At 30.6% G+C, this 18,291-nt stretch overlaps 1 protein-coding gene across 2 annotated transcripts in view; it reads left to right on the top strand.

Moving 5' to 3' along the window:
- LOC139528519 (TWiK family of potassium channels protein 7-like) overlaps positions 1–18,291 on the top strand; it is a 70,213-nt gene that overhangs the window by 18,691 nt on the left and 33,231 nt on the right. The window contains exon 1 of one of the 2 annotated variants that reach the window (XM_071324540.1): positions 6,896–7,001. The exons of the other annotated variant lie outside the window; for it this stretch is intronic. The gene's annotated coding sequence lies outside the window, so the exon portion shown is untranslated. Of the gene's footprint in view, positions 1–6,895; positions 7,002–18,291 lie in introns of those variants that run through there. 2 annotated transcript variants of the gene reach the window in all.

Genomic DNA, 18,291 nt, shown 5'->3' with positions numbered 1-18,291 from the left:
CTTGATATGAATAAAAGAAGTTATGGGATATATGTAGCAGGCGCGGATCCAGAGGGGGTGGTTCCGGGGGTTGGAACCCCCCCTTTTTTTTGGACGATCAATGCATTTGAATGGGGACATCTAATTGAACCCCCCCCCCCCCCTTTTGTCCTGGGTTAGGAACCCCCCTTTTTTAAATGGCTGGATCCGCCCCTGTACAGGAATATGACAGAAACCCCGCGACGCGAAAATCAAACGATATCTATAGGTTATAGCATGGTCTTTAAAATTATAAAGAAATGTCTATGCAGCTTGTCAGTTATTAGTGATACAAAACACGACAAGTTGGGTTATACAAGTACCTGGCCATGTCCACTCTTTGTTTTTCAGAGGTATTTCTATTTGTATCCATTTGATGAGTTAAGCCTTTTTCAATTGATTTTTATAGTTAGTTCTTATGTTGTACTGTTAGAATGTAGGACAGAAAGTCACAGGACAAAAAGTCACAGACAAAAAGTCACGGACAAAAAGTCACAGGACAAAAAGTCACAATTCATTTTTTCTGACTATTTTCTTTGAATAAAAAACCCTTATTTCTACAAAAATATTTTTGTATTTTTCTTGAACTATTGTATAAAATCTAACTTTGTAAACAAAATTTATCAAAAAAATATCAAAGTAAATCAAACAATTGTTAAAAAAACAAAATGTCAAAGTGGCTTGGCACTTAAATGGCTTCATGATGCCAAGAAATTTTTCTTTTGCATGATTAAAATCAAATAAATCTTCATTTTTCAAGTATAATGACACATTTCCTAAACTTTAATATGAATATATGTATTAAAAAGTAAATATTTCAAGATATTTCTCATATATATTCAAACAATTGTCAACATATTATTTGTGACTTTTTGTCCTGTGACTTTTTGTCCTACCAAATTTGTGACTTTATGTCCTGTGACTTTTTGTCCTGTGACTTTCTGTCCGTTTACACCACTGTCCCAGGAATGGGGATTTGGATTGAAATCCGTCCAACATGTTTAACCCCGCCACATTTTGTATGTATGTGCCTGTCCCAAGTCAGAAGCCTGTAATTTAATGGTTGTCGTTTGTTGATGTGTTACATATTTGTTTTTCGTTTATTATTTGTACATAAATCAGGCCATTAGTTTTTTCGTTTGAATTGTTTTACATTTGTTATTTCGGAGCCTTTTTAGCTGACTATGCGATATGAGGTTTGCTCATTGTTGACTGAAGGTCTACGGTGACCTACTGTACATGTATATATATTACTTTCTTTGTCATTTGGTCTCTTGAGAAGAGTTGTCTCATTGGAAATCATACCACATCTTCTTTTTTATATATATTTATGGCTAGCTGAAAATAAAAATTCTTATAAAATATTTGCATGATAAACATATGTAACATACATGTACAATAAACTCAAGACTGTTAACGTCAGACCAACGATCAAGGTTTCCTTTGCTATTCAATGTTTTGCTTATTATTTTCTTTTTCGTTTTATGAATATATGCAGACCTCCAATAATACACCGTCTATTTTAGCATTTGAAACAGATGTTCGCGGCTTCATCATAATAAACAATATAAGTTAACTGGATAAGATAATAACATTCTCTGTCATATTTAATTAACTATATCATATCATATATTCATTTAAATTGTTTAAAATAGAAAGATAATCTAATCCTTAACTCAAACTGGATATTAATAGAAATGTCAGGTATATTTCAACATAACTGATTTGAAAAGGAAAACAAATTAAAAACTTAATAATTATTATCTAGATACTTAACAACGGCGCAAATATAAGACAGAGAGACAGACATACAGACAGAGAGAGAGAAGGTTGTTATTATAAGATTCTGAACATTATAAATTCCTCCATATAGTTTACATAATGAGAGATAGAAAGAGACAGAGAGGTTTATTATTATAAGATTCTGTTCATTAAAGTTATTCCTCCATATAGTTTACATAATGAGAGAGAGAGAAAGAGACAGAGAGGTTTATTATTATAAGATTCTGTTCATTAAAGTTATTCGTCCATATAGTTTACATAATGGGAGAGAGAAAGAGACAGAGAGGGTTATTATTATAAGGTTCTGTTCATTAAAGTTATTCCTCCATATAGTTTACATAATGAGAGAGAGAGAAAGAGACAGAGAGGTTTATTATTATAAGATTCTGTTCATTAAAGTTATTCCTCCATATAGTTTACATAATGAGAGAGAGAGAAAGAGACAGAGAGGTTTATTATTATAAGATTCTGTTCATTAAAGTTATTCCTCCATATAGTTTACATAATGAGAGATAGAAAGAGACAGAGAGGTTTATTATTATAAGATTCTGTTCATTAAAGTTATTCCTCCATATAGTTTACATAATGAGAGATAGAAAGAGACAGAGAGGTTTATTATTATAAGGTTCTGTTCATTAAAGTTATTCCTCCATATAGTTTACATAATGAGAGATAGAAAGAGACAGAGAGGTTTATTATTATAAGATTCTGTTAATTAAAGTTATTCCTCCATATAGTTTACATAATGAGAGATAGAAAGAGACAGAGAGGTTTATTATTATAAGATTCTGTTCATTAAAATTATTCCTCCATATAGTTTACATAATGAGAGATAGAAAGAGACAGAGAGGTTTATTATCATAAGATTCTGTTCATTAAAGTTATTCCTCCATATAGTTTACATAATGAGAGAGAGAGAAAGAGACAGAGAGGTTTATTATTATAAGGTTCTGTTCATTAAAGTTATTCCTCCATATAGTTTACATAATGAGAGAGAGAGAAAGAGACAGAGAGGTTTATTATTATAAGGTTCTGTTCATTAAAGTTATTCCTCCATATAGTTTACATAATGAGAGATAGAAAGAGACAGAGAGGTTTATTATTATAAGATTCTGTTCATTAAAGTTATTCCTCCATATAGTTTACATAATGAGAGAGAGTTTTATTATTAGCAGATCTAGATTCTGAAAATTAAAATTATTCCCCCGTATGGTTTACATAATTTGTCTACTTCATTTTTAAATGATTTTCTATTATCGACATAGGACAACAACTGTTACAATTGTATATTTTTAATTAAGAACTGATGAGAATAAAAGCAATAAAACATATTGAATATCTTCTTACACTGAGTACTGAAAATAAAACACAAACATGAATCAATTTATCGTTTTAATTATTTTTGTAATTATTTATCTATTTTTCTTCATTTTTCCAACAATTTTAAAGATTATGATGAAGAGCCTTTTATTGGAGGGAAACACTACTTACTTTATACTTATTATTTATAACCCCTATTACAACTTTAAAATTATGCTATTAATTTACTCGTTAATTCGTTTATAAATCACCAAAGTAGCTTTATTGGACAACCAACCCTCATTTCATTCCGATAAGATAAAGGGCGATCAATTAATAACTTTCATCTTTGCGGCTTAATTGTAAGCTCGTGCCTTCTAATTAAACACGTGATTTATAGTCTTTCTGCAGATTATTGCTTGTTGCTGTAAAAGCCATCTATCTTTTACCAAAAGTTTGCATATGCGGTATAATCATATTGTTAAGTATAGTAACTGCCCACTATTAGCAGTTGAAATTGAAATGGCTTGAAATGAACACAATATGTCCTTGTCCTTTGTTCTTCAAGGTTATTGGCTTTTTTGAAGTTCCTTGTTTTATAGGTCGTCGTTGGTAGCTTTAATTTACATGTATATCATTTTATCGGTTATTGTTTTAGTGTCATAATTCCGGCCGTTTGTTTTTTGTTTTTGTTTTTTTTTCCTTTGAATTGTTTCACATTTTTTTTATGTCGAGACATTTTATAGCTTACTTTACTAAATGACTATCAAATTACATGTAAACATGAAAATTACCATGACTATAACCGTGTGAAACCTGTGACGTCAAGGGGTCCCCAAGCAATTTATCCAAAGTTTAAATACATTGTACATAAAAAGGAATTTTGAATTAGTCGAGGGGTCCCCAAGCAATTTATCCAAAGTTTAAATACATTGCACATAAAGAGGAATTTTGAATTAAATTTCAGTGTAAAATCCATAGCATCTGACAAGGACATACAGTGTAATCAAAAGAACACATCTTTTTCTCTCGTCATTTATGACAGTGGAAGTTTATCGTCAAATTGTAAAGTTATTAGAAATAATTCCCGCAACTTAACTAACTTATAAAACACAGAAGGCTTTATTTTCTGTATTTGACAGATTAAATATAGATTTATCATAGCAAAAATCTTATTTTGGGGAAGAATACAGAAAACACGAAAATTACAACCGTCAACGGGAGTATAACTGATATAATGGTATTACTTATAAACTAATTGATGGCCACTTCCATAAGAGGTCAATAACCATAGCTGTCATCTCAAGCAAAGTTGTGTTCCGTGGAAAGTAGATTACTGGCGATTTAACAAAGAATAACAAGTTATTTAGAAAGGATGTGTACATTTTTAGTTTCAGGAAGTAGTTACCGAAAATTATAATTGTCCATTCGTTTTTGATGCGTTTTGTTATTTGATTTTGCCATGTGATTATGGACTTTCCCAATTGATCTTCCTCTAAGTTCAGTATTTTTGTGATTTTACTTTTTATAAAGTGACACCTAGATTTTATTTCTTCTTAATCTAGCCAAAATTCTACTAATTTTGCATAGAAATAGTCGTACATAGTTTTTTTCATGTACAATTGTTGCTACTAAAAGCAGTTGCGATAATGGATCAAAGCAGTATTTTGTGATTTTATATAAAGTCCTCTATTTCCATTGCAATTAAAAATAACATGCATGTTCCTTATGACTGAAAAAAAATATATATCATAAGACAGAACAACGTAAGTCAACGTCACTTTGCTTCAAATGAACACACATACACATATGTATATTCCTCGTTGTCCTTTGGTCTCCAAGATTAGTTTTAGTTGTCTTATTCTCAATTCCTTATCTGTATACAATAGAATTGTGTGTATAAGGAAAATCGTTCTTGTTATTATACCCCAATAATTTTAAACTGTAATAATGTTTCATAAAAAATGTGTTTGTAACAATCTCAGTGCTTTTATTCAGTGTTTGTCGTTTAATGCTGTTTGTTATCATTGTTTTGTCATAAATATACAGACCGTTAGATTTTCGTTGTAATTGTTTTTGTCATGTCCGATAGTTTTATATCTGACTTATATGGAATGGGTGTTGCTCATTGTTGAAGGCCTTATAATGTTCTATGATATTGATGAAACCAACATCATTTTATTTTAGATTTCGTTGAATAGTGGTCTCATTGGTAATCATACCACATCTCTTGTTTTATATTAAAACAACTAACTTTGAAATAAAAAGGTAAACTATGACTGTAAAAGTATGCAATCGTTGCCCTCTTATAGTCCTTGTACATGTATTCAAAGTTTTAATTCATTTGTACATGGATAGGAATTTTGAATGAAATACATAAAACAGGAAATCCATATATCTGACAAGAAAAATAAAATGCAATCATAAGAACAAACACATCTTTTTCACTAGTCATTTATGACAGTGCAAGTTTATCGTCAAATTGAAAAGTCATTATTTATATTTCTCGCAACATAACTAACTTATAAGATACAGAATATTTCGTTTTCTGTATTTGACAGATTTGATATAGAATTATCGTAGGAAAAATCTTATTTCAAGAAAATATAGAAACATGAAAAATTCAACGTCAACGGGAGTATAAATGAAATAAATTTTATGGTAATACAAAATAATAGCATCTTTTAAAAGAGAAAAATAACCAACACTGTCAATTCAAGTACAGATAGTTTTCAGGAAAAAGTAAATTACTAGAGATTTTAGGAAGAATAAAATGTTGAAGCATAAATGTCGTTCCATAATTATTTAGTATTAGCAAATCAAAACACGAAAAAAACTATGCCAATCCCACAACTCTTTATATTCGTTCAATGTTCTTACTTGTTTTCTTTGTTGGTGCTTTGATTTTTCTTTGTTGGTGTTGTAACTTTTTTGTCTTCCTATTCTTTCTTTCTTTCTTTCTCTCTCAGAAAACGAATGAACTATTCTTTAGAACAACAATAGAAAATCGGAAATGTTATCAATTCGATATGACGCTCTGTGCCAAAAAAAGCCAGGATGACAATTTATGTTATACCTGGATAAACAAAAATGCAAGACAACATCTTTCTTTTTAGGCTCCCCTCCCCCTCGCCACTTAAAATCAAATTCTAGCTCCTTTAACCACAACGAAATTGAATCCGGTCTTAATAAAAGTTAATAATATTCTTGAAACATAGTTGAGGAGTGACACTGATATACGTTTTGCGGCAATAAAGGTTAATATTTTAGAACCATTAATGAATGTAGTTCTGCTGAAAATGTTTAAATATAGTTTAGAAATCTCTTATAAGAATCCGAAACAATATCTTATAGCTATAAAATAAAATACTACAACTGTTATTTCACCAGAACCAATTGTTTATTTAATTCCAATAGCTGGTTTCCTGAAGGCCATATAAATTGTATCTGTCAAGTTATGTGTTCGAAGATTCAAAACTCTTTGCGCACTTAGTTTGTATAGATAATATTGATAATTAGAAATAAAAAATGAGCCTCTTTTCCTGACAATTCAAAAAAAAATATATAAAAGAATCGTAATTATCTTATTTGTTGTTCGCAGTCGCAAGTGGAAAATTGAGATGCTTTTTTCAATCAAAAATCATTTTTCTCAAACTTAGAAAACAATATATTGTATTGATGAATTCTATTGATATACTATACCAGATCATCTGTTAAACATATAGTTCAAATTAACTTTAATGAGTAAAATATTGTTATCAACGCGGTATAAATATATCTGATCCATGCTATCGATCTCGATCAAATCATCACTATACTCCGATGATATCGCTACTCAACGATCAGGATAAATTAGCAGTAAACAGTGAAACTATTAACGTCGCTTCAAATTTAAGAGAAAGGTAAGTTTATTTGTTGTAACTTAAAAAATGTTGCTTTTAAAGTTCTATTTCTTCTTCTTTTACTTACTCAGGTTACCTTTTCTTCTATGTTTGAAATTTTGGAGCGAAGGCTTTGACTTTGACTTAACCATGCAGTACTCATTTGCTAGTGTTACCAGTATTACACAAAGTTTTCTACTGTCAGTTATCTTTCAGGTCTTTGAAACTGATATGCATTACTTTTTAATTTGGTCAGACATTGGCATATATTGGCATATATGCATGTCAATTCTCTTTTGTGGAGGAAAACAATTAACCAAAAAATTGAAAATTCTTCCGGGCTTTTCGGCAGAACAATTTCAGTAAATTTTTAATGTTTTATTATTAATAATAGTTATGTTAGATAATAATGAAAACGTGGATGCTGTTGTTAGTTGAATAAGATTATAATTGTTGGCTCACATTAACGTTCTGTTTTGCATTTTGTGCCGGATGGTCTCGTGTATTTTGAGCTAGAACACGATATTTATACGTCTGTAATATTTAGAATTGAAACTGTCTCAACTAAGGACGATTAATAGCAATCATTGCATAACACTATATGTTATAATTTAATTTTGTTTTCTTTCTTTCTAGAAAGTTAAAATACATTTTTTCTCCTTTTATCAACATTGCAACAATTCTGTTGGAGTTTTCTCTATGTTCAATTATTTAGCAACGTTACGAAATACGCATATTTAATTACACAAAACTCTATGGAATTATGGAATGTTAAAACGGGAAACCAGATTTCAAAACTAATTGTACTGTTCCGTCCGCTTTAACAACGTTGTGTATAGTATTATCCAAATTGAGAGAAAAGTCCTAATAACTGGACATTTCTTTTAATACGAAAATACGCAAAATCTTCACTAGTACATTTAAAAGAGGTCAACCGAAGTCTGAGATCTCTAAACACAAACACGGCCATGCTTGTTTGCATCAAACAAGAAGTTGGAACAGCAAAAGTATTTCAATATGTTCTACCGTTGTATTATACTTAATTTGTACTTTATATAGAAAGTACAATAGACTAAATACAGTATGTACTATCAACTACAAATTTTTTTTATTGGCGTCTTTGTCAATTGACTATCTACTACAAATACTTTTTGATGACGTCTTTGACTATCAACTTGTTTGCATATTTATTGGATTGTTTGCATGTTTGTTTGAAATTTAAATCAGTTGTGTTGTATGTTTGTGGTGTATGTTTACACAGTTGTGACTGTTGTAACCCACTTTGTATCATATAAACCTTGTTTGTCTGTGTGGGACAGGGTTTGCTCACTCACTTATTTTTGTCAGTATAACGGAACTATGAACAACTTTCACACAAAGATGTCGTAAAACATATACGACAGTATGACCTTGTGGTTTTGTCCTTCATTATAACATTTTGCAAATTTTAATTTTGAATGAATGTTTTGCTTTTCACATATTTGATAACTAAATTCAAGTATTACATCTATTGTCTTTGACGTTCGGTCGTACTGTAACTACAATGAAGCAACGCGACTTATTCCGGTTACTGAACATCAAAAATATCTTACTGGAATAAAAGTTTAATACACTCAAGTATCTCGTGTTAGAAGCAATCGTGCTCAAAGCGCATAAACAAAGAAAGAAATTAAAAAGCTTTAGTTAATAAGGAAAGAATTATATTCAAGGACATGCCATACTTTAACATGAAGATGGTGCAATCTTTTGCACCTATATGATCGAACTTTCTGTTCTTAGTTTTAATGGCATTTGTAATATAAAATTGAAGGAATATAAAGATTGTGCTGTTTGCATGAACGCTTTTATTTTCCAGTCACAAACAAATTACAAATATACCACAACAGTTGTATGACCTGTATTAAACCTTCATGTTGGGGTTTATTTACCTTTATAGTATAACCTTTTTCAATAGGCATTTGATATTATAAATCAAAACAGTTCTTTGTGACATTTAAGTAATCAATTTCCTTTACAATTGTTCCTTATGACTGAAATATTATATAGATTCATATCAATGCGACAGAAACGAAGCAATATCATAGCTAAACGGAAACATATATATCTAAAGTATAACAGTACTATTGATTCTACAATGTTGAAAATGTATCTACATTGAATTTACGAGTACCACATATCAATAAGATCTACATACCTTTCCGTAGAACTTATGACATATGGTTGTCCTTTTTTTTTTTTAATCTTCTGCTTCTTTTTCTACCATCCTAGATTACCAGAGAGTATAGAAACATTGAATTTGAAAATTTTAAAAAAATACGAGAAGCTTTATCCGTATTTTAAATCACCAATATACGTTGGGATTATCGAAAATCTATGACAATGTCCCTGACGTTGTAAAATTACTAACTAATGTTTTACTAATCCTATACTGCTTGTGCAAGTTTTCAAAATTGTTAACCGTCTTTTTTTCCTTTTTTTTTTGTCTTCTTTCTTTTTTTTAAAGTTCTATGTTATCATGTTGGAAGCTTTACTGTGTAGAGTTTTTTGTTTGTGTTTTACTTTAATTCGCGACGTATGCTTTAGACAGTTTTACCCACCACTTTATGCGTCTTCTCTATAAGTGAAATATGTTGGGTGTGGTTTTGAATGTTTTCTTGCCCTGTTCCATAGTTGTTGGGTTTTTTTTTACAAGTCAGGAATATGACAGTTGTTTTCCATTCGTTTTATAAGGGACTTTCCGTTTTGAATTTTCCTCGGAGTTCAGTATTTTTATGATTTTACTTTTTGTTATACTTTTTACATATGATCTTTTATTTTCCCGGTTATAAATTGTGAAGTTATCAATCCTTAAATCAAAGACTGACATTGATGTTCTATGTTATGACAGTGCTGTTATATTTTATAGTATTGTATGCAGAATCATATGATAGAATTTTGATCTCAATTTAGATAAACTGATTTTTACATAACAACAAATCAAGCTACCCTTGAAAACGCGTTAAAATGACAGCTATTGGAAATAGAGAATTTATTTTATTCCATAACATATAAAGAGAAAATTACCGACCTTCTTGTATATAACTGTGTTTTATACTAACAGAATGTCAGAGTTGAAAGCTTTAAAATTGTTCGCAGCATGACCGACTTTTTTTCTAACTAGAAGTAAATGTTGATGAAAGTTGATAAACCCATTGTTCTTTTTCATGTGTCTTATCGTAAAGAAAATATTCTCACACTTCCTTGTTTTTGTGTGTTTGTTACAAACTAAAACGTCTTTTCATTGAACCATACGTTCTCTGACTTGGTATGCGTTGTTTGAGCTAAATGACGTATTTTCTCACAGGTTTTTAAGTAGTAAGGTTTTTTGTCGCGGACATAACAATCCTATATTCAGGCATCAGCGTCTTCTGTTACGTCATCAGTTTTTGTTTAGACGAATCAATTTAATTGTCAAACCGTTATGGGAATTTTACAAAACTTAGACAAAAGCTTCTTTATGATAAAAGATAGTTATAGCAGAACGTCGAAATATTTGATTTTTTTTGCCGTTTTTGTTACGTACAGTCTAGTGTTAAAACTATTTACACATCAATAATTTTGAAAACACTTCTTACAATTCTAGGAAAAATAGAACAGAAGCTTCTTCAAGATCAAAAGAAATGAACTTTCTTAAGATTTTTTTTCTATTTTACAGAGTTAAGGTCTTGTGCATTTGTTTCAATATCTTTTTTGTTTCGTATAGATCTACGGATGTAAGCACTTTTTGCAGTAACATTTACATACAGTTTGAGGTTAATAGTTCAGACTTCAACAATGAGAAATTCCATGCAATATATATATGCTTTCCATTAAAACGCACAGTTATCAAAGGTCGTTCATTTAAGAAGAACTAAGCGTAAATTTGGATTATATGAAACACGGTTCCAACATTTATTTCTTTATCTTAAATCAACGTATAGGAATGATTAACGGTATACCCACAGAGTCAGAGCAATTGTTACATGTTTCTAACAACAAACTCAAGGTATACTGAATTAACATTAGTATTTAAAGTATTTGTTCCAGCGTTAATATTCCTAATTAAACTTTTCCATTTTCTATCGCAAAATTAACTAAGTGAGATTATCAAATAATGCTTTATAGCACTGGTTTCTGTCAGGAAATTTATGACAAGATGTTTTAAGTGGCAGAAATATAAATCATTCCAATACACATTCCAGACCACTACCGTTGTTGCACAATTTGATTACAAGTATGTAATAAACTGCATTGAGATTCCAGTAAGACATAACTACATAGAAACGTCATTAGCACTTTACAAGTTTCCTGTAGATAAAGGTCAAGAAGAATTTACACGATACATCTGCTTGGTTTCAATGTGTAGTCGTTCAAGTGGTTGTATGTGATGTAATGTCAGGAATGGACCGTAATTCACCGTTTCAGAATTTAATGCATTCTAGGTAATATTTTCAAAAGAGTTAATCAAAACGTGTTGATTGGTTAAAAAACATTCTAAATAATTGAAATTCAACCAATTTTAAAAATTAAAATGACGTAACGTTGGGTTTTTTTCATTTGGTGCATATCGAAAAATCATGTAAATCCACAATGAAAATTCATCGCACCTCCTAAAATTACACATAAGAAATTATCGCACTAACAATTTTGGTGTACGAACAATGTCCTTTAGATTCTGAAAAGGCGAAACAAACAATGGAATAAAACTGTCAATGAGAACTTTTATTTTGCATTGAGAAATTATTTTAATTAAGGATTATATCTCCCCCATGCAAAAGTTTGATTCCTTGTCCAACATACTATACTTTTTGTCTTTTATGAGCTCTTCATTTTTTTTTTTTAAAGCTTTGGATTTTCAAATATTTTTGTTCAGATCATCAGTTAAGATACTTTTATTATAGAAATGCGGATCTTGTGCAAAACATTTGATACTTTTAAAACTATATTTAAGTTCCAAAAGCTCATTATCCAACTACTATAAATAAAATCATAGCTACATGTAGCGCCAATATAACAACGGTCATTTTTGGTTCAATTTCAGATTCAGTTTTTGGAATAGAAAACAAACTCTACTCAGGAGTCTATAATTATGTGGTTGTTGTATGTTGCTGTATTTGTTTTTTGTGTTTCTCTTTGTACATATATAATCCTTTATTTTCTCGTTTACATTGATTTACATATTGCTATGTGATATCGTATTTGTTAATTGTTATACGATGACTAATGATTGCTAATGTTTACGTCATTTTGGTCTCTATTGGAAAGTTGTCGCGTTGGCATTAATACTGTATTGTCTTAATTTTATTTTATTAGTAATTCAAAATGTACATGTTGTAGAATGGTATGAATCGAGCCTGCAATTAATTACGATATTGTTTGATCATCATCATCTGTGTTAAAGGTTGATGATATAAACCCCTCATAAATATTTAAAAAATGAAGGGAAATATTGCATTTATGAGGTTCGGCTAATGGCCTCCAGATCTGTCTGAAAAATCTGGGTCACCAAAACCGATACCAAAATATTTTAATCAGGCCTAATAATGCACTTCTCTACAATTTATAGTTCAATAAGGATGCACCCGAAAAAAAAGTATTTCGTCTTAGCACAGTTATAGTACAATTATTTTTTTTTAGTTGAAAGAATAAAAATGTATGTTTTCAAACTGGTAATAGTATGTCTATAAACAAAGAGTAAAGGGATTTAACAACGACAATCCGAAATCGTAAGTCAACATCCAACGCGCTTCTGTGGTCAAACACCTACATCATTGACTAGAAATGATCAAGCCAAAAAAACTCCAAGGAAATTTCAAAACGGAAAGTCCTTTATCAAATGGCAAAAGCAAATCTCAAACACATCAAACGAATGGATAACAACTGTCATATTCCTGACTTGGTACAGGCATTTGTTCATGTGGAAAATGGCGAACTAAACCTGGTTTTATAGCTAGCTAAACCTTTCACTTGTATGCAAGTCGCATTATATTCCATGATATTGACAACCATGTGTGAACAAAAAATTAATAGGGATATAGCAGTCAACAAAGTGTTATATAATCTCCATCACCATTTTTAAAAACAAACACGTTTGTCAACAACAAAAAACAAAATGGCATTGCGACAAAACACATGCGCAAAAATTATTTGATTTGAATTGATTTTCTGTGTTTTAACGCCACTTTTGAGCATTGTTTTGGGCTATTTCGTGGCGGTCAGCTTTTATTGGCGGGGGAAGCCGAAGTGCCCGGAGAAAACCACCGACATTCGATAGGAAAACTGTCAATCCTAGTCAATTAAGATTGGAGTCGAGTGCACCCGCACGATCGCGGACGGGGTTTGAACTTACAACCTCGGTTTCAAGTGGCATGTGATTACAGTAGTAACTACTTCGGCCACCGAGGCCCCTAAGCAAAAATGAAAGCATGATCACACAAATTGATAATTGCACAATAACACAATGCCGAGCCACGCCTAAAATGAACTAAACTGTAAAGACTAATAAATTGCAGAGTTAAATAAAAGACCATTATAACACGTTATTAAGATAAATAAATGATTTTAAAATGTAAGATAGTATTTTAAGTAGGTCCTTGAGTTGTGCTTTACTAACCTTGTCCAATACTTTCAGCCAGACAACGTTTCACTATATGCCTCGTCAAGAAGCCATTAATTCAAGCACATGTCAAACAGATCAAGGATAATGATAATAAATTGCACATACCATCATTTATAATTAGATTCGAATTAAATCAATCAACACCAACGCCAACAATTAATAAACGAAGTCGGAATGTTAGATCACAATAAATATACAGCCATTTGTCTTCCCAGCGTTATTAGTTTTGTTGTGTCCAGGCATCAACCCGATCTTTTATTGAGACAGATATTCATTGCATCTTATTATATTAATTACAACAATAATAATAGTTATATGCATAGATTATTTATGTAAAGCCCCAAATTAAAGATATCTTATTCTGATATATATTTTATTTATATATATGCCAAAGACAAAATTTTAATATAACATATATTTAAAAAAAAACTTTTCAAATCAGTAAATTTCAATATTTTCATTGACTTTAAAGTCACTGGTACAAAGCTTAATTTGAGATATCATGTCTAAGGGACAAAACATTGGGTTGAACGAGACATAGAAAGACATATTTATTTTTAGTTATATGACTGTATAAACCTGAAATATCCCTTATAATAAACATTAGCAATACTGACAATTTTGCTAACAAAATAATGAAAATAATTTAAATTACTGTTGAGCCGAAACAAAAGAGGAGACAAAACGTTTCATCTAAATTTTGCACATAAGAAAATCGAAAAAAGTTTAACGTAGCTGTTCGTGCAGAGCCTGACAGATTATCTTTAGAATAATAAATCGGCTCTAGTATATGTATAAAGTTGAAAATCCACTTCAACAATTGGCAATGAACGTTATAATTTATAACATTTTATAAACAATATGTTTGAATAAAAACAAGATTTTGTGCTTTACTTTTGTATGAGAAATGTCCAGAAACTAGATTTTGTCGGTGAACGACTTGAGGAAGTGTGCTAATTTCATTTCAAATGGTAGGACCGACTTGAAACATTATAACGAATATTGACGGTATATCACATACAATTACACAGTCAACGCATTTTGACTATGTTGACTGCACAAATTGAATGATTACAGCATAACGACTCAGTTGTCGTCATATCATCTCTCTATTTAAGCTTACAATCCTTTAAGTTAGCTGCTCCTTATTTACGCTTAACGAACTGAAGAGAGAACAAATTAAGTTTGATTTGAAAATATTAGCATGACGTAATATATTAAGAATAAGTTTGTTGCATCGAAAGTCGTCTAATGCGCTTCGGTTTGATTATGATGACTTCATGGCGGAACAGATTGATGCAAGTAATTCTTGTACAACGGAAATTCATGATGATTCCTTTAGAATTTACATTTCTACATTATGAGAAAACTTTCTAAGGCTTTCATTAAATTCTATCACTATCAAAAATTTCTATTTATTTGTAATGTTGATTCATATGTTAAGACAGTGCTAATTACTGCTTGTATTATTGTTTTCTTCTGTGTGCATAAAGCAATAGAATTGCACAACAAAGACATAATCAATGCATAATTCACTCATTGCGTTAAGTATTTGTGAAAGTACAATTTCCACTTCCGACAGTACTTTAAATATTATGTGATTAATCCAACCTTTGTCAAATGCTAAAGCTCAGACATAATGTCTAGAATGTTACTTGGACGTCTGGATTATGTTCAGTTCCGACAATACAATCATGTGATTACATAGACCTCTATCTTATATGTTCAGTTCAGACAATACCTATCATGTGATTACTTATAACCTAGTCTTGTGTCCATTTTTCACTGTACATATCGTTAGATAATTCGGACATCTGTACAGGTATAATGTTCTTTTTTTTTCTGTCATCGACTTATGGCATATTCATCTTTTTCAAACATATCGATGTGGCATTTTAGAAATTGAGGTGTTAACTAAAACGTTTCCAGCTGAGTTGTTTTAGAAGGAACGAATTCAATCAGCATTTCAAAAATTCCACAGCCGCCATCATGCCTTTTTGACTGCTACAATATATATATATGGATGTTCAAACGCACTAACAGCATGAATCTGTCATCAATACATGTATGTTTATGATTGTCAATTGGATTGATTTTTTAGTATTGATGCCTTCTACTAAACTGAATTTTCAACCACATTTAGGCTGATGCGTTATAAGCCTTATCTACAGAGTTTGTCGGTCTCCGGATGGAAAACACGTATTTTTTTTTATTGTGTGTTCCTCCCTGTTTTCAGTGTTTGCATTTGTCATATTTGTATACTTCTCTTGGGTTGTCAACACGACATGATATCTACTACTAAGTAAACAAAAATGGTGAAAGATTGAAACAAAGCTCGATTGGTTTTCGGTGTTGTTTACCAGTTTTTTCTAGCTTAAAGAACACAATGTAGATACAGTTTTGTTAAAAAAAAAAGAACTTTAAGTTATGTTTCAATATTGTAATCTGATGATTTTAAACCCTTTTTATTCGTCTAAAAGTTCAAATGTTTTGTACTGTTGTGACTCACCAAAATATTTTCTTTGCCATACACATGAACGTAGGAGGACTCCAATTCTTAATATCTAGATCATTATTCTTCTCTGATGTAGTTGCATTTAACAGTAATATATTAATTAATCAGTTATTGTATTTGCATAAATATTGTATGTGTCATTGTGCTTATGAGAATAGTTTGCTAAAGTCTTACACAATTGAATTGAATTGTAAAGAGTATATTAACATAAGACTCTAGGTATAGGTTAATTTCTCTTTTATAAGTTATAACCGAACATAAATTTTGTACACTTTACTAAATTTAAAAGTATACTATTGCTGCATGTACTTTAATTTCTGACAATAGCATGTAATATTTCTACTTGAAAATTTAATCTGACAAAAACATTTTGTAATAAATGATCAAGGCAGCACAAAACTGTAATTATGATAATTTGCAAGCAATTATCTAAAAATTGATGAGGGAAAAAACAAATACCTATCAAAAATGATATTTATCTTTATGCTGTCTTTTAGATACGAATTAATTTAAACTGTGTTTTGTTGTGCATTTTCATTATCTTAATTTGAAAGTATTTAAGATATTGAAGGTATTAAAGTCAAAGTTCAAGGCTGAATAACATTTCAAAATTTGAGATAATTTGCAAAACTTTTGGAAAACCTTCAAAATGATTTTTAAACTTCAGTTGGTTTCAGAAACTTTTATACTACGACCCTGAACATCGGATGAAAAATTGCTCTATTTTAAGAGAACGTGCAATATACCATGCCAATAATTCCAGACTTTCCTATTGTAGACGATCATAAACTGATAAATTAATGCTTATTTAGTTGTTTTATATTGTAGTTTGTTGCTGTCGCATTGACATATACCGCACATCATGATCTACATATACTGGAAAGAAAAGTGTCCTACCAATGTGGGTTTTTCCTGTATTGAAACATCTTATCTGACCCCAGAAAACATTTATAAACAATATTTGAGGACCACATTTGAAAAAGCAAGAAAATAAGGGGGATCAAATCTTAGAAAGCAACAAAATTGGGGACTACACAGTCAAATTCACGTGAGATTCACCTCAATCGAGCTTATATATATGAAACTCACGTGAAAATGTTCATGGGAATTTCACATGAATTGAGATTCATGTGAATCTCATGTGAAATTGTTCTTGTGAACTTTACAACAACAACAAAAATCATAAATGTCATGATTTTAATTGAACTTGAAAATTTAGATGTTATTTGAATAAAACAATATTTTAAAAATTCACGTGAAGTTTGCACGAAAAAAAAATTCATGTGATTTTCATGAGAAATTTACATGAGTTTCACATGAGATTCACGTGAAACTCACATGAACTGATTTCACGTGAGTTTCACCTATACGTTTGTGTTGAAATTCACGTGAATTCCACGTGAGGTTGACATGAATTTAAAATCACGTGAAATTGATGTGAGTGAAATTTGCATGTGTACATTCGAGGAACAACAAAATAGGGGGAACAACTTTGAGGTAGAAACCATATTAGTATACCATATTTGAGAAATCAACAAAAGGGGGGCTACATTTAAGAAAGCAACAAAGATGGTGATCTCTTTTGAGAAATTAACAAATTAGAAGGACCATATTTTAGGAAGAAACACAATTATAGGGACTTCATTTGAGAAAGCAACAAATATGGCCACCACATTTTATTAATTAGTGAATGAAACAAATTAGAAGGAAACATTTTAGGAAGTAACAAAATAGGGGGACCACATTCTAGAAATCAAAGAAGATGTTGGATGTTGATATAACATATCCTCACGACCTACTAGAAGTACTATTAAATAATTTTTACTTTAGCAATATTTCTGCATACAATACAGTTTGTATCAAAGGATTAAGGATTAACGACTTTTTACTGATTGTCATTAAGAGAATGTCAGGTTATTAACTATCAATAATAGGCTGATTTCCCCACCATGATGACATAACAAGAACAATATACCCGTCATTGGTATTCCACCTTTACCGTGTAATCCATTGATAGGTCACTATCCTGTTCAATAGCAATGATTTGATGGGAAACTTAATTAGACATTGATTTGGCACTTGTCGATATGAAATTAAACCACTAATTTCAATAAAAGGAACAGCAATTGTCTTCACAAGCTCGTTAAATGTTGAGGTGA

The sequence above is a fragment of the Mytilus edulis genome, chromosome 6 (genome assembly GCF_963676685.1).
Source record: "Mytilus edulis chromosome 6, xbMytEdul2.2, whole genome shotgun sequence".
NCBI classification, from domain to species: domain Eukaryota; kingdom Metazoa; phylum Mollusca; class Bivalvia; order Mytilida; family Mytilidae; genus Mytilus; species Mytilus edulis.
This window is presented reverse-complemented; position numbering and strand designations above follow the sequence as displayed.